The sequence below is a fragment of the Monodelphis domestica genome, chromosome 1 (assembly GCF_027887165.1).
Source record: "Monodelphis domestica isolate mMonDom1 chromosome 1, mMonDom1.pri, whole genome shotgun sequence".
NCBI lineage: Eukaryota > Metazoa > Chordata > Mammalia > Didelphimorphia > Didelphidae > Monodelphis > Monodelphis domestica.
The window spans coordinates 271,899,431-271,918,268 of NC_077227.1; the positions used below are offsets into that span (position 1 = coordinate 271,899,431).

At 36.2% G+C, this 18,838-nt stretch overlaps 1 non-coding gene across 1 annotated transcript; it reads left to right on the forward strand.

The window, feature by feature from the left end:
* The first annotated feature begins 12,433 nt into the window (after window positions 1-12,433).
* On the forward strand, window positions 12,434-12,561 carry LOC130456770 (U6atac minor spliceosomal RNA). Its single transcript, XR_008915812.1, has one exon. It is a non-coding gene; the product is annotated as a U6atac minor spliceosomal RNA (small nuclear RNA).
* The last annotated feature ends 6,277 nt before the right edge of the window (window positions 12,562-18,838 follow it).

Consider the following 18,838-nt stretch of genomic DNA (forward strand, 5'->3'; position numbering starts at 1 on the left):
AATAAAAAACTGAAATAGTATATTGTACAAGCAAGAAAAATTTGATAAAAGTTTTAAAAATATATAGCTTATAATCATTGACACACTGTGTCAGCTAAGGAAATATAGAATACAAAGCTTTCTCACCAAAAATGAGATCCATGTCCTCTTCATACATGATCATGATCCACTGTGAGTGCAAGCAAATGAATTTCACAAGGCAACATTTTTTTTAATAAAGAACAGTAGTACCACATGTAATGCACATTCAAAAAGGTATAAATATCCCCAAAACTTTCAATAGCCCAATTAATTACAATAGCAAACAATCCCACTATAATATTTCACATAAGTTGCTGTATGACATAAAATAAACCCTTTGAATTGATGGATATTTGTCACAATTTTTACAGACGTAGCAAATCTTTCAACCTTGGCAAATACATTTTAAACAAAGTAAAAGTAATTTGGGTCTAGGTCATCATCAAGAAATCTAGAGATCATTCTGGTGGAAGTAAAGTGAGCTGAAGAGTTATAAATGAGAGATGCTCGTCTTTTGGGTACCATCCAGGGGTACAATGCCCTGGGATTAAATTCCCAGCTCCTTTGGTATGAGACTTTGATGTCCCAGCCATTCACATTTTTTTCTTTTTCCATTGTTTTTTTTAAACATTATTTTATTTGGTCATTTCTGAACATTATTCATTTGAGACAAAGATCATTTTCTTTTCCTCCCTCACCCTCCCACCACCTATCCCATAACCGATGCTTGATTCCACTAGGTATCACATGTGTTCTTGATTTGAACCCATTTCCACATTATGGGTATTTGCATTATAGTGTTCATTTAGAGTCTCTTCTCAGACATGTCCCCTCAACACCCGTAGTCAAGCAGTTGCTTTTTCTTGCGATTTTTACTCCCACAGTTTGTCTTCTGCTTCTGGATAGTATTTTTTCTCCTAGTTCCCTGCAGATTGTTCAGGGACATTGCATTGCCACTAATGAAGAAGTCCATTACGTTCGATTGTACCACAGTTTATCAGTCTCTGTGTACAATGTTTTCCTGGTTCTGCTCCTTTTGCTCTGCATAACTTCCTGGAGGTTGTTCCAATCTCCATGGAATTCCTCCACTTTATTATTCCTTTGAGCACAATAGTATTCCATCACCAACATATACCACAATTTGTTCAGCCATTCTCCAACTGAAGGGCATCCTCTCATTTTCCAATTTTTGGCCACCTCAAAGAGCAATAACTTGGTCTCCACCTTGCCTATTTTAATGCCTTCAATTTCTTTTTCTTCTCTAATTGCTACTTCTAGTGTTTCTAGTACAATGTCAAATAATAGAGGTGATAATGGGCATCCTTGTTTCACTCCTGATCTTATTGGGAATGCATCTAGTTTATCCGCATGGCAGATGATATTAGCTGATGGCTTTAGATATATACTGTTTATTATTTTTAGGAAAGACCCTTCTATTCCTATGTTTTCTAGTGTTTATAATAGGAATGGTTCTTGTATTTTATCAAAGACTTTTTCTGCATCTATTCAAATAATCATGTGATTTTTGTTGGTTTGCTTGTTGATATGGTCAATTATGTGGATGGTTTTCCTAATATTGAACCAGCTCTGCCTCCCTGGTATAAATCCTACTTGATTATGGTGAATGGTCCTTCTGATCACTTGCTAGAGTCTTTTTGCTAGTATCCTATTTGAGATTTTTGCATCTATATTCATTAGGAAGATTGGTCTATAATTTTCTTTCTCTGTTCTTGACCTGCCTGGCTTTGGAATCAGTACCATGTTTGTGTCATAAAAGGAATTTGGTAGAACTCCCTCTTTGCTTATTATGTCAAATAGTTTGTATAGTATTGGGATTAACTGTTCTTTGAATGTTTGATAGAATTCACTGGTGAATCTGTCAGGCCCTGGGGATTTTTTCTTTGGGAGTTCTTTGATGGCCTGTTGGATTTCATTTTCTGATATGGGATTATTCTGATTCTGATATGGGATATAAGAAATTCTATTTCTTCTTTTCTTCTTCTGTTAGTCTAGGCAATTTATATTTTTGTAAATATTCATCCATATCACCTAGATTGATATATTTATTGCCATATAATTGGGCAAAGTAGTTTTTAATGATTGCCTTAATTTCCTCTTCATTGGAGGTGAGGTCCCCCTTTTCATCTTTGATGCTGTTAATTTGCATTTCTTCTTTCCTTTTTAAAATTAGATTGACCAGCACTTTGTCCATTTTGTCTGTTTTTTTTCAAAGTACCAGCTTCTAGTCTTGTTTATTAGTTTAATAGTTCTATCACTTTTGATTTTATTAATTTCTCCCTTAATTTTTAGGATCTCTAATTTGGTTTTCTTCTGGAATTTTTAAATTTGTTTGCTTTCAAGTTTTTTTATTTGCATTTCCAATTCATTGATCTCTGCCATCCCTAATTTGTTAATATATGCACTCAAGGATATGAATTTTCCTCTGAGTACTGCTTTGGCTGCATCCCATAAGGTTTGAAAGGATGTCTCCCCATTGTCATTTTCCTCAATGAAATTATTAATTGTTTTTATGATTTCTTCTCTAACTAACCAATTGTGGAGTATAATATGATATAATTTCCAATTAATTTTTGATTTGGGTCTCCATGTACCCTTACTGATCATTATTTTTATTGTCTTATGATCTGAAAAGGTTGCATTTATTATTTCTGCTTTTCTGCATTTGTATGCCATGTTTCTGTGACCTAGTATATGATCTATCATTGTGAATGTGCCATGTGGTGCTGAGAAGAAGGTGTATTCCTTTTTTTCCCTATTTATTTTTCTCCATATGTCTATTAACTCTAATTTTTCTAAGATTTCATTCACATATTTTACCTCTTTCTTATTTATTTTTTGGTTTGATTTATCTAAATTTGATAGTGCTTGGTTCAAGTCTCCCACTAATATGGTTTGTCTATTTCCTCCTTCAATTCTCCTAGTTTCTCCATTAGAAATTTGGGTGCTATATCATTTGGTGCATACATGTTGATTAGTGATAATTCCTCATTGTCTCTACTCTCTTTTAACAGAATATATTTACCTTCCCTATCCCTTTTGATCTGGTCTATTTTTGCTTTGGCTTTGTAAGATATCATGATTGCAACTCCTGCCTTCTTTCTATTAGTTGAAGCCCAGAAGGTCTAACTCCCTCCTTTATTTTTGACCTTGTAAGTATCAACCCGCCTCATATGTGTTTCTTGAAGACAACATATGGTAGGGTTTTGGGTTCTAATCCAATCTGCTATTTGTCTATGTTTTATGGGTGAGTTCATCCCGTCCACATTCAAAGTTATGATTGTTACTTCTGGATTCCCTGGCATTTTGATATCCTCCCCTAATTCTGACCTTTCTTCTTTAGCTATAACCTTTTAAATCAGTGATTTGCTTTAGATCAGTCCCCCCAGACCCCTCCCTTGATATGCTTCCCTTTCTGGCCCCTCCAATTTTGTTCCCTTCCCCTCCCCCCTCTCTTTCCCTCCCTTTTTATACTCCCCCCTCCCTCTCCTTAATTTCCCCTTCTCTCTTGACCTGTTGGATAAGATAGAATTCAGGATGCCAATGGATCTAGATGTTCTTCCCTCTCAGAGTTGATTTCACTGAGAGTAAGTTTTAAGTAATATGACTTCGGGCTCTCTTCCTCTCCTTCTCATATGAGAATTCTTCCCCTCCCCTTCCCATGTGTATCTTTGTGTGGGAAAGATTATTCTATTTAGTTTCTCCCTTCTATTTCTTGAAGTAAATCTTAGTATCCTCAATAAGTCCCCCCCTCCTTTTTTTCTTCCCCCCCTTTCACCAAATCATCTTGATGCCCCAATATTTCCCTATGTGTGATTCTTCTAAATACTCTTATGATGCATACAATTTTTGAGAGTTACACATTATCTTTCCCCACATATTAATATATATATATAATTTGATATAAATGTAGTCCTTATAGAAGAGAGTTTGACTTAAAGAAAAAGATAAGATTTTTCTCCTTTTGTCTTTCTTTCATATTTACCTTTTCGTGTTTCTCTTGCTCTCTGCGGTTGGATGTCAAATTTTCCACTAAGTTCTGGACTTTTCTTAGCAAACACTTGGAAATCTTCTATTTTGTTGAATGCCCATACTTTCCTCTGGAAGTATATAGTCACTTTTGATGGGTAGTTGATTCTTGGTTGGAGACCCAGCTCTCTTGCCTTTCTAAATATAGTGTTCCATGTTTTGGTCTCTTAGCGTTTTTGCTGCTAAGTCATGTGTGATCCTTATGGGGGCCCCCTCTCTATCTGAAGCTCCTCTTCTTGGTTTCTTGTAAGATTTTCTCCTTAGCTTGGAAGCTCTTGAATTTGGTGATTACTTTCCTGGGGGTTGTCTTTTGGGGATTCAGTATAGAGGGTCTTCTATGTACCCTTTCTATTTCTATTTTGCCCCCTTTCTTGAGAACATTGGGGGCAATTCTCTCCTATAATTTCCTATAGTACAGCATTGAGGTTTTTGTATTTCTCTGGTGTTTCGGGCAGACCAATGATTCTCAAATTGTCTCTTCTTTCTCTGTTTTCCTGGTCTGTCATCTGGTCAGTGAGATATTTTATGTTTTCTTCTAATTCATTAATTTTTTGGCTTTGCTTTATTAATTCTTGCTGTTTTGCAAAATCACTGTCTTCCAGTTGCTTAATTCTGGTCTTTAGGGACTGATTTTGCTTTTCAGCTTGGTCTGCCCTTCTGTTAGATGCTTCTAGCTCTTTCTCCAATTATGAGGTCTTGTCTGTCAGGCTTCTGACCTCTTTCTGGGTTTTTTCCCATTTTTCTTGCCAGAAGGGTTCCATGTTTTGGTTAAGCTCCAATTTGAGTTCTTCCAGACCTTGTGGATAATTTCCATTTTGGGAGGCATGTTTTGATTTTGTTTTAATTTCATCCTCTTTCTCTTCTTTTCCTTGGGTATTCCTGCCTTAAAAGTTTTCAATAGTCATTTTATTCTCCTTTCTTCTTGGAGGCTTGATTTTGGGGCATGTGAGCCATCCCTTCAGTGGTTTTTTCCCCCTTTCCTTTTTGGTCCGAGGTCTGGGTGATATGGGTGGGTTTTCTGTGGATTTAGGTTGACTCAGACTGGTTCTTCCCAGACTCCACGGTTTGTTAGTATGCCTGCCCCCGTTCTCTGTGGTCTCTTCTCACCGGTGTGCAGGAATCTCTTATAAAACCTCTATGAGGGATGGATCTCTGGTATTTCTTGTCAGTTTCCAGGGAGCCTGGAATGCCCCCCCCCCACTACAGCAAGGGGCAATGCTTCAGCCTTAGGCAGTTTTTACAGATTCTCGAGACTCCACACTGTTCGCAGTTTACAGGGACCCCGTGGTCTGAGCACTCTGCAGTGCGCAGGGTTCTCCCATGAAACCACCCAGAGAGGTTATTCCGTAGCAGTCTTTAGATCCCAAGGACCCTGGTGTGCCCCCCAAGACAGAGACATTCCTCACTCACTTGCTGTCTCGGTGAGCACTCTGATCCCCTACTCTGGTTCCGTGGGGGATGAGGGGGAAGGGCAGCTCAGTTCACGTTTTTGTGCAAGCTTTTCCTCCTTCTTATAGTGTGGCAATGTTCAAACCCCATGTACCTTTGTTTCTGTGGGATACTGGAGAGTCCCTCCATTCTTCCAAAGATGATTTTTATGCTCTTTTGAAGTAGTCTATTTCATTCAGTGCCAGGGAGAGGAAGCAATTCACATCTAGATTGCAGCCATGTTTACCTGGAAGTCCATTCACATTTTAATAAATGTGGGAGGTGGAGATTATAATTTTATTTCACTTCAGCTTCTAAAATGGACCTTGCTGCCTGTTAGAGGCAGGCAAAATGATCAGAGTTGTTGAAAAAATCTAAAAATCATGTCTAAAGACCCCTTAAAATCAATTTGAGGCATTTAGCTCATTAAATTTTCCAAAGGTTTTTATACAATTATAACCAGTTTGATGAAGCCCACCTATCCTCTATGTGACAATTTACAAAGTCAAATATTGAAAAAAAAGCTGTTTTTATATGGGCTTATTCAATAATATTTGTTCAGTATAGTTATAGGGGAAAAGCATCATAATATAACAGTAATTAAAACCCAGTATGATCCAGTGTCAACAGAATAGTATTGAATACATTAATATATGAACTTAAAACCAACAAAATTAAATCTTATACAAAACAATCACAATCAACAAAATGCAATAAAATACAGAGATTTTTGTGAAACATTGGAGTCTGAAAAGCCTTAAAAATATAACCTCCAGTCTCTTTAACGTTCATTGTTGTTTTTTTAATCCTTTGAAATGCCTATTGTCAGATCTATGGAATTGGTTCTAAGGCAGAAGATTGATAAGGAGCAGGTAATGGGGGTGAAGTGACTTGCCCAGGGTCGCAGAGCTAGGAAGTGTCTTTGGCCATATCTGAACCCAGGAACTACCATCTCTAGGCCTGGCTCTCAAATCACTGAGCCACCCATCTGCCCTCCCATAGTGAGGGTGGGTTTTTGGAATCTCAAATTGGGTAGGCCCTGGCAAAGAGTTGCAGGGAGATGAATTTCTCTCCTGAATCTCAGGTGAGATAAATAAAAGAATCAGTGCACTTCAAAGATATCCTTTGAAATATGCAATGCTTTCAATCAACTTCCTGTTTGGAAAAGTCTCTTCTTTCTCCTTGTTTCCCCCTCCCCCCATGTCCCCTGCCACATGGAGTCTAATTGTAGCCTAAGGAAAAATCAATCTCGTTTTTACCAGCTGGTTTTTTATTCTGAAGACACAAGGGGCAGCTACCAGCAGCCTGGGTCCTGGGGCTGGGCTGGGGTGATCTAGCTTGGAGGCTGGAGATGAGCTGGAGCTAGGCCGGGCAGGTCGGGATTGGGAGAGTGATCTGGGTTAAGCAGGTCTGGAGTGGATGAATGGAGGCAGAAGCGGATGGAGCACAGAAGCAGGCAAGCAGGCAATCAGGTAAGTAGGCAAGCAGGCAGCAAGAGCAAACTTAATCAAGAGGTTTTGCTGAAAAGCCTTGGAGAAATGTGACTTAAAAAAATTATCTAGGCTATCTTAAAAAAAAAATTGATAAGTTCTCATCCAAAACCTGTGGTTGCCAAAACTGTAAAAATTAAATTAGTCTTTAGTAATAGAAATATTATATTTTAAGGGGTTTATTAAGGATTATTAGAAATCAAGGAATAAAGAAAATACAAAATAAGAAGCATGTGCTTAGGGCTGATTAGCCCATTCAAAGCTTACTTACTTCATCATTGCAATGGCCAAGCAGAGCATTGAAGAGAAAGAAGAGGGAGAGGTAGGCATTACTGTCAGTTAAAATACTAATTGTGATCTCACCCAGGTGGAGACTCAGGTGATATTATAGGGAATTCTGGGAAATATCAAGGACTTCTGGGGATTGAAGTCTAAGGTTCAAATCTCCATTTTACAATTCCCCCTGAGGCCTGAGGAAGACTAGTCTCTCTGATGGGTCTTGTAAACATACTGTAAGAGTTAAAATAGTTGGTAGATATAAATTGTAGTGATTACAATAGTGGAAGACTTAATTGTTGTAGATAAAAGAGTGGATGAGTAAGTTGTGACCACAGGGAATATGTTTTCACTACAGTGTTTTTGTTTTTAAATCAAATATAAGGTGGTCGCCAGGGAAATTTTCCCAATTATTAAATATATACCCAAGTCAACTAGGTTTTATAGAGATTTTAATTAATTAATACAATGAGGAATTAAAGAAAGAGAGAAAGAGTAAGAAAGGAATAAATATGAAGGGCTTTAAGCCAACATGGCCTAGACCTGAGTCTTAAGAGAGAGATCATTCAGTTCTTAATCACTCACCACAAGATCTGTCCAGGCAAGAATATAGACACCAGTTCAGCCAGCCATCCTTCTCCAGGGAGGGGTTCTTCTGACTGTCTCAAGAGACTGACTTCAAAAGACTGTTTCCAGAGCTCTCTCCCAACAGCCTCCTTAGAGATTGCATTATTTTTAAGAGCCTGTCATCTCCTTATATACGGAATTTTCTCCTATGTCACCTCCCTTAAGTTCTTCCATCTACCAATCACAGTAGACATTTTTTCAAAAGACAGACCATTCTTAGTCCACACCTAAGAAGGTGTAAATTTTTGAGTAATTCACACCAGAAAAGCTCTGAGTAAGTTTCTCAGCTCTTTGTTCCTTGTAAATTCACAAGTTGCTTGACGTTTATAGGTACTTATCTTAAGAACTTTTTGCCTTATTATGAATATGGTTTTAAGTACTTTTCATTGTTCAGAAAAGAGTTTACAACTTTATCTTCCCCTAGGGCAGACTTAAGTAGGTGAAGTAGAGTTCTCACATTCCTGATCTAAGTAGAGTTCACTGCCCAAATGGGGAAAGGTCTTAATCCAATCTTATGAAGTAGGGTCTGGGAATTTTTAAGGTTCACAATACGAACTTTGAAATTACAATAATTTGAGGATAAGAGGAAAAGAGAACAAAACTAATAATTGCTAGGCGCATGGACAAAAAGCCAGTTAAATACTAATTGTGTTCTTGCCCATTCAGCTGAGATTATAGGGAATTCTGGGAAATACCAAGGACTTCAGGGGATTGAAGTCTAGGGTTCAAATCTCCATTTTACACTTTCATCCTCTATCTTTTCTATTTTCCCCAATAAACCCTTTTTTGAGATATAGAAGAGAAAGGAATATTTCCTCTGATACATCATATCTCACTCTGAATGACTTAGAAGGAGGCTGAAGAAGAAGGGGGAAGGGGAAACTGAAGGGAAGAAGAGGTGAGGAAGGAAGTTTGGAAGAGGGAGGAAGGGAGGCATAAAAAGGAGGAGGGTAGGCAAAAGAAGATAACTACCTGATCCATTAGTTATCAAGTATCCATCAAATATACCCTCCAATATCATCTATTACAACACTGAGAATTAAGAGACTTTTTTTGTTTCTTTAAAAAGAGGAGATATTACATTAGTGCTTCATGCATGTAAAAATGGAGATTTGAACCCCGGACTTCAATTCCCAGAAGTCCTTGACCACTTCCTGAAATGCCTTGTAATCTCACCTTAATTCCCACATGGGCCGAGAACAGAAATTGTATTTTAGCTAACTCTTTGCCAACTTCAGCTCTCTTGGCTTCCGCTTCTAGGGACACACTTCTCCCAAGATGTAGTAAGTGAAATTGAATGGACCTTTCGGCCCTCCTAGGCATATACTTTCTTATTTTGTATTTTCTTTATTTCTTAATCTTATTAAACCTCATAAAATATAATACTTTTAGCAGAGAAACTAATTTTAACTGTTACATGCATTCAATACACTCGTACTACAAAACTAATTTTTTCCTGAGTTTTCCTTTTTATGTCAGTTCATATTTTTCCCTTTTTGACTCAAATTTAAAGTTAAATATTGCTCGATGTTGACTACTTTTAAAGGGAAATTATTGAATTTTTCTAACTAAATTTTGCACCTGCCTGATTTTTTCAAATTTGATGTAAAATTTCTTTTTGAAATACATTTATTTCCTTTTATGATATTTTATTTGTTTCCTCACACTACTGAAATTATAAACTGGGGTTCATTTTAAATACTATTTTATTTTCAGATTAATTTATTTTAGATTTTTCTTTCTTATTATCTATATGCTAAAATTCTCTTTGTTCCATTTATTGTACCTTTTTTGCACATTAACACTTATTATTTAATAGTGTCAAAGTAAATATTGTCATTTAATTGCTTGTTGATGTTTAAGTGGAATGCTAATGCTTTAAAAGTTGTTTATTTGCATGTCTGCCTTGCTGATAGTTGTTGTAGCTGTTATTTATGATAATTTTCCTTACTTCTTGCTGATACTCTCTGAATATTTATTGTTTTGGAATTTGGCTCACTGGTTTCATCAATTAATGAATAGCCCTCTGGTGATTGGATAAATATTGGCACTAGCATCCATACTGTGAAAATATGCCTGTGGTAGTCGGAAAATACTTTCATTTGAATGCTGATATTAATAGAGAATAACAAGTAATGGGAGTAGATCTTGTGTGTGAGATTAAATATATATAAATCTTGAAACACATAAAATTGTGGAATGTAGAATAACTAGACAAAGTCAAAATAGTTCACTAAGTATGAACTCTGACAGCATAATTAATAAAATTCTAATTAATGAATAGAACTTGGGAAATTGATTTTCAATACTACCTTGTTCATGAATGTATGAATATAGAAAATGTAGAAAAACTAAAACATTACTAAGTATAGAGGATAATGATACAAAGGATGAAGTCTGAATATACTTTAAATTTTTCACCTGTTCAGGAAGCTGAGGACAGATTATTGTCATCAGAATCAGACTCCTTATTTGTGGATGAAATTCATTCATATTCTCTAGATAGTGATAGATGACCTGTGCCAAAGTACATGATAGTTTCCTTAAGTCTTATAGATATTGTTTTTGTTGTTGTTCAATCATTTAAATCATGTCCAACTCTTTGTGATTGCATTTGGACTTTTCTTAGCAAAGACACCAGTGTAGTTTTGCTATTTAATTCTCCAAGTCATTTTACAAATGAGGAACTGAGGCAAACAGGGTAAAGTGACCTACCTAGTTATTGCAATACCTAGCTGCCCCAAATCATACAGTGTCTTTATTTCAATCAGGGTTAGAACCTCTGGATTTATGACAAACTGAGGATAGGATTAGGTCTAGATTATCATATCAGAGAAATATCCCTTGCACAATTTAGGGATTTTCTTAAGAAATGATTGATGTCTTCCTGGTGACCAACTATGAGAAACTTGGCTTACACATGTATCAGAGCCATTATGAAATTGGAAGGCACTTAAAATAGGAAAGAAGGTATATGAACATTTTCATGAGTTGTGAGGATATTTGGTGTGGTAGACAAAGGACATTTAGATCCCTGATCTTGTTAGATTTCTTGTATTTAGAATCTCTATACATACAAAATGAGGATATGAGCATATGATCAATAAGCAAACAAAAAGGACAGAGTAGCCCATAATACACACTAAAGGAATAAAACATTTACTGAACCTATGTGAGGTCTTCGAGTGTTTCCTTCATTTTGGAGTCCTCTGGACATAAGATCATTCTAAACCTAGGAATTCTAGGAAATATAGTCTGAGTTGGTTTAATCAGAGGATATCAGATTTTGTTACCTATAAATTTTCTTTTTACTTTAGATCTTTGAGCATAGTCTGAGGTGTTTTACATAATTTCCTTGATATAGGATATACTATTAGCTCACATAAATCTAGGGTTTTAAGTTTCACACAATGTTTTCCTGATAAACTTTCTTATTCTACTTCTGTCCTACTCTGCTGCATGGAGTAACTTTGGGTCAGGAGGGACATTTGTCTAGGAATGATTGTAGGAAATGAGAAAGATGCAGTTATGACAAGGCATTTGCCACATCTAAGGTTCAGTAAAAAGGGATGAAAGGATGAGCAATAGTGGCAGAAGACTTCTTACCAGAATAAGCCACTTATCCTCTTTCATCATAGACCACCAGTTATCAGATGATGTTGGAAATCTCTGCTAGGATAAGATAGCCAAGATAGAGAACTGTTATGGAAGCTTCAGTTTTCTCTTGAGTTCACCAATTCCCTATATCCTGAGTCCTAGAATCAGAGTGATAAAGGAATTTCTGACTTTTCATCTGGTGAAGCAAGCCTTCTTTCGCCCACTTGAAGTTAAGTAAGTCGAAGTTGCATGTTTCCTAGACTTTCTGGGTTCAGAGTAATCCTTTTTGAGGGGTACTTCCAGAATGCAGGAAAGCAATAAACTAACATCAGCATCAGCTCAGTAGGTATTTTATTGCTTTAGTATATATTATATAGGCAGGTAGGTGATGCTATGATGATAGGGTACCAGATGAGAAGTCAGAAAAACTTGTCTTCTTGTTCAAATACGGGCTTCAGAAACTTATTATCTGTATGAGCCTGGGCAAGGAACTTAATTGTGTTTACTTCAGTTTCCTCACTTTTCAAATGGTGAAGGAAACAACAAATCATTCCAGTTTTTTTTTTCCAAGAAAATTTCAAATGGGGTCAGAGTTGAACACAACTGAAAAATTACTGAACTGAATACATTATGTGCTATTTATTACAGTATGTGCCTTTTGTTTGTCTCTCAATTATATGTAGAGGAAAAGCTGCATGTAATATCTAAGAATATGAGTCTGAGTCAGTGGAGAACCAACTCTATTAAGCCAAGGTCATGTGACTTAAACTCACTGAAATATAGCAGTCAAAAAAGAAAGCGACATCTGCTCGTGGGTAGGCAACCCAGAACCAAGTTCTAATTGGGTAAACATTCAATTTACATATCCCTGGCAAGAACTTAGTGTGGTGCCTCATAGAGAAGCAGATCTGAAGACAGCCATTCACTGTCTCAGAATCACATAGAGAGTGTTGTATGAAAAGAGAGAATGTTAGAACTCCCCTTGATAAGGATAGAAGAGGTCCTAGTGGCCTTTACAACACACATACGGTTAAGACATTGCCACCTACTCTGTGGCATCTAACCATGCTTTTTTTTTTTTGACAATGATGAGACATCCTTTAAAAACCTATGGGATGCAGTCAAAGCAGTACTCAGGGGGAAATTTATATCCTTGAGTTCATATATTAAAAATTTAAGAAGGGTCATGCAAATTAAATAACTAGAAAGTAAACAAATTACAAATCCTCAGATGAAGACTAAATTAGAGATCCTAAAAATCAAAGGAGAAATTAAAATTAAAAGTCAAAGAACTATTGATTTAATAAATAAGACTAGAAGCTGGTACTTTGAAAAAAATAAAATAGACAAAGTACTGGTCAGTCTAATGAAAAAAAGGAAAGAAGAAAATCAAATTGACAGTATCCAAGATGAAAAGGGAGATCTGACCTCTAATGAAGAGGAAATTAAGGCAATCATTCAAAACTATTATGCCAAATTATATGGCAACAGATATAGCAATCTAGGTAATATGCATGAATACTTAAAAAAATATAAATTGCCTAGACCTACAGAGGAAGAAATAAATTACCTAAACAACCCCATATCAGAAAAAGAAATTGAACAAGCCGTCAAAGAACTCCCTAAGAAAAAATCTCCAGGTCCAGATGGATTCACAAATGAATTCTATCAAATGTTCAAAGAACAACTAATTCCAATATTATACAAACTATTTGAGATAAGTAAAGAAGGAGTTCTACCAAATTCATTTTATGACACAAACATGGTACTGATTCCAAAGCCAGACAGTTTAAAAACAGAAAGAGAATATAGACCAATATCCTTCATGAATATAGATGCAAAAATCTTAAATAGGATACCAGCAAAAAGACTCCAGCAATTCATCACAAGGGTTATTCACTATGATCAGGTAGGATTCATGCCAGGAATGCAAGAATGGTTTAATATTAAGAATATCATCCACATAATTGACCATATTAACAAGCAAACCAACAAAAATCACATGATTATTGCAATAGATGCAGAAAAAGACTTTGATAAAATACAATACTCATTCCTATTGAAAACACTAGAAAGTATAGGAATAGAAGGGCCTTTCCTAAAAATAATAAACATTATATATCTAAAACCATCAGAAAATATCATCTGCAATGGGGATAAACTAGAAGCCTTCCCAATAAGATCAGGAGTTAAACAAGGATGCCCGTTATCACCTCTATTATTTAACACTACTAGAAACACTAGCTGTAGCAATTAGAAAAGACAAGGAAATTGAAGGTATTAAAATTGGTAATGAGGAGACTAAACTATCACTCTTTGCAGATGATATGATGATTTGCTTAAAGAATCCTAGAGAATCAAGAAAAAAGCTAGTTGAAACAATCAACAATTTTAGCAAAGTTGCAGGATACAAAATAATCCCGCATAAGTCATCAGCATTTCTATATATCTCCAACCCATTTCAGCAGCAAGAATTAGAATGAGAAATTCCATTTAAAATCACCCTAGACAGGAGGTGGAGTCAAGATGGCAGCTTAGGAGCAGCAATAGTTCAGACCCCTGAAAACCCTTCCTTACCGATCACAAATTAAATGCTCCTAGGGGACTGAAAATCAAACAGAGCTGGGGAACTCTCCTGCTGGACTCAATTCAAAAGGTATGCCCCCCAAAAGCCAGAATCCGAGAACACTCAGGCTAAGGGGGAAGCAGAGGGAAGGTCCCAGGACCCCTTCCCCCACCCAATTTAAAGTGCTAAGCCTCCAGCAGCTTTGTCAGGTCTCTCAGTGCAGTCTCTGGGGGAAGAGTGTTGGAGTTTGCACTTCCCTGTCCACTGGAGGCTTTTGATTGGATTAAAGTCCAGCAGTCAGTGAGGGAGTGGTGTTGCAGCTTAGGCTTCCCTAAGTTCTGAAGACTTTTGATGGGCTTAAGTTCAGCTGGGTTGGGCTGGGTGTGCTCTGAGGCCAAAAACCTCCTGGAAGGCTGGAGCAGTATGGAAGATCTCCATGGCTCTGACTAGGCTGCCAGCTCTATGATCCCTCTCCAACCATCTGTGTTTGACACTCTGAGCTTGGCCCCGCCCTGCCTGCAAGGTACACCCTCCAGACCAGCACCTTTGCCTGCCCAGAGGTTCCTGCTGCTGCTGGAGGCTTAGCGCTCTAGGTTGGGGGGCAGAGGGGTCCTGGGACCTTTTTTCTGCCTTCCCCTTTAACCCAAGTATTCTCAGATTCCAACTTGGGGGGGGTACCTTTTGAATTGAGTCCAGAGGGAGGGTTCCTTGACTCTGTCTTGTTGTTGGGTTTGATTTTCAGTCCCCTAGGAGGATTCAGTTTGTGATCGGTAAGGAAGGGTATTCAGAGGTCTGAACTTCTGCTTCTTCTAGGCTGCCATCTTGACTCTGCCTTCCTTACATCTTTGTTATGAATCATCGATAGAACTTTAACCCAAGACCCTGGACTCTAATTTCAGTGTCCTTTCCCCTGCATAAGACTACCTTTTCTATCCCATTTAGTTGGTAAGGAATATTAATGAAAAAATGATTTTAAAATGCATCCTCTGCATCTGTTTCTGAGATCAGATTACTTATTACTCATATTTTACTAAAATGGAATGACAACACCTAGTTTTACAAAACAGCTATTAAATGACCTGTCTGCCTACTTCTTATTATATTCAGAAAAGGTTTTTGCTGTTCACTCGTTTTAATTGTGTCCAACTCTTTGGTGTTCCATTTGGGGCTTTCATAGCAAAGATACTGGAGTGGTTTGCCATTTACTTCTCCAGTTCATTTTACAGATGAGGAACTGAAGTAAAAAAGGGTTAAGTCACTTACCCAAGATCACATAGTTAGTGTGAACCTGCATATAGATTTGAACTCAGGTCTTCCTGTCCTTAAACCCAGTGTACTTCTTAGCTGCCCTCAGAAGAGGAGGTACTAATATTATCAAGTAAAAGTAAAGGATTTCAGGTAAACAGTCAGTTTACTCTGTTCCTACCTTCATAATGTCAAGAGATCTAGAGGTTTACAGGAGGATGGATGGATCTATTGTGGAACTTTTATTTACTTTTTTGATGAATACTTTTTAAGGATTTTTTTAAATTTTTAAATATTTTTCCATGGTTGCACGATTAATTTTTTCTCCCTCTCCTCTTCCCTTCCTTCTTCTGGAGCTGACAAGTAATTGCACTGGATTATACATGTTATCACTTGACAACTATTTCCATATTATTTGTATTTTAATAGAGTAATCTTTTAAAACCCAAACTCCAAATCATATACTCATATAAACAAGTAATAAATGAATAAATTTTGCTTGGATACATTAATTTTTTTCTGAGCTCTCTTTTCCACTTAAAAAAGTCCTCAAAAGTTAGGTCCTATAGGAGATTTAGAGGAAAAAAAAACCTGAGTATTGTACAAGGTCAAAAGTGGATGGAGGGGAGATCTGCACCTCTGTTTGGATGGATCCACTTTATACATTGTTGCATTTGCAGAACTATAGGGATTTGAAAGGCAGGTTCTTTTAAACTTAGCAAATGTAGCACCATCATTGTTCCTCTAGATGGTAGTATTTCATCATATAAGGTGGTACCAAAAATACATATGAGTTAGCCATGCATTAAAAAATTTACCCTCTTGTTATAGTTTATAGAAGTTGTGATAAAAGGAAACAATGGTACTCAAATGAAATATACTCTTCTCTTTCCTACTCTAACCAATTGTTCTCAGAGAGCTTTAAAGGATCTTCTATAATATATTAACACCAGGCATTTTAATGATGTCATCTTTTATATCATCATATATAGGATGATGAGATCATATTTTTTAAGCTACAATAAACCTTGGAAGTCAAACAGTTTGGGAAATCTAAGGCACTATAAGTTAAGGGATTTAGTCAGGGTCACACATCTGAGATAGGATTTAATCTTTCCAACTCTAACACTAGATGTTTTCTACTGAAATCAACCATTTCCCCCCCCTAAAATAGCATCAAGAATCTTCTAATTCCTTTGGTTCCAAATTTTCCATAATACAATATGATTTAAATTGGAAGATCTATTTTCTAATCTAAATCTAACTCACTTGTATGTCTTTGAATAAATTACTGGTTTTCATTGCATATAAAAAGAAAAACATGCAAAATCTCACCCAGAAAGAAAAGCATTTAAGAAACCACAAATTGCTATACAAATGCAAACTATTATTATTGCTCTTATTAGTGATCTCTTACATATCTGTGTCCTGATGGAAATGAAGGAACATTAACAAGGATAAATTTATGCTCTAGCAAACTGTGAGATGGCTTCACAGAAAAAATTTTCCTGACCTCATATTCAATATAATGGGCAAACTTGAAATCGTGGGAATCTCAGATTAACTGTACATTTAACATCACCATGGTAGTATTGCCTTCTGGCTATTTGGTGATAGTGTTGTGGTAGTCAGGGTTTACGTTTCAGTCCACAAAATATCAAATATATTAGTGACTCTGATGCTTTGTTCTAGGTGTTAAGTTTCAGAGGATAGAAACTGACTTCTTTTTATCTCTAACTCTACAATGCCTACCATACATATAAAGAATTAGGCACTTAATTAAAAAAATAATGTGTCCATTAAACTAATTATCTCTTTGCATTTGGATTTTTTGGTCACCTAAAATATGTATTCTTGGCTATACTGGTTTGTCTTATAAATTAGCTAAGAATATTGTGCTAAATATTTTTCACCCTGACTTGGTTTGAAAAATAGTCATAATCTGTGATGTAGCATTGAATGACAGGAGACACCATGATTCTGAAGAGCAACACTAATTGATGTACATAATACTTTTCATATCAAACAAAAGCTCCAATTTCTTTACATATGCTTTTAAAAATGTTCATTTCTTCACTTAATGGAAAAAGGAAATAATGGTTTTTATTAACTCTTATATGAATGTTAGAATCAGCCACAAATAGGCTATATAAGATTTCACAACAGTGAGGTGTTAAGGAGTAATCTTCTGAATTTGATTTGAAATGCTGAAAATTCATACTCTTCCATGAGATTTCTATCATTTCATTACTAGGCAATTAAGGAAATTAATCTTGGTGAATGTTCTTTTTCCATCTTTATACTTTTGAGTTGGCTTTCTTTTCTACCTGCAATTCTCTCCCTCGTTCACTTTTTTAGAATTCCTCTTTTGCATCAAGGTTCAGCTCAAATGTTACCCCCTATAGTAGGCTTTTCCTAGTGCCCTAGGATCTATTTCTTTACCCTGAAACTAAATAAATTCTCAGCTAAAAACAAGAAAGATAAGAATCTCACCATGGGGATACATATACCTACAGAGACAACAATAGAGACCTTAGATGCATAATACACCCAACTACTGTGGTTAGTTAGATGGAGACCTGAGGGATAGGCAAATGTTCTGCATATGTATAAGGGGACATGACCCCTGATTGGCTGAGAGTACACTGACTTCTGATTACCTGTATGAGGGGAAATGGTTTTTTTAAGAAGCATTTGGAGAGTCAAGGCATGCACATTTAAATAGGTATCAAGAGCCCTACTGTTCAACCCTAGACATTGTTGAAAGTTGATTTTATTTTGGTGAGATTCTTATTTCTCTTGGTTTTAACTAGATCTTATTTAGTCCCAACCTAAAGAACCAGTTTACTCAAGTGTATTTTTTGACCAGTTTGGGCTGTATTAATTTCCCTAATTTCTGTTTATATTTTATTTTGATAAAGGGATTCACTATCTATTTGTGATGGTATTTGGTATAATAATTAGTAAAAGGAACTAAGCTAAGTATTATCTAAATATTCTCATTCTGCTAGGAGCAATCCTGGAAAGCAGCATTGCTCCTTCTTCATCTCTAAGTAGTCTATCCTTACTCAACCAATATTTGAGGTATGGTAATCAATATAATTCTAGACTAATACATCACTTGAGCTAAGATAAGGAAGAAGAAAGCATCCAGCCACAGTCCTCTTGTTCTCCACAGAGGTTGAAATCTCTCTTTTTGAGAGGGATAGACCAAATCCTGACTTAGATATGTCACTTGTGAGTTGAGTTGTTTGTATATTTAGACAGCAATTCGACACATATGTCTTTCATGTTTATATGTTACAGTGTCTTTATTGGAATGCAAGCTCTTTCTGGATGTAGATAGTGTTTTTGCCTTTAAATACTTTAAATATTTACTACTGAATGACTTACTGATTTGTGTACAGAAACATTTTTTTCCTTTTCTTTGTATCTCCAGTTTTTGATACTTGATACAGGTTTATTGATTGATTGATAAGTTCTTTCCTGACAGATATCAGCAGTATTTAATAGAATGCATTTTCCTTTGTGTTAAAATTTC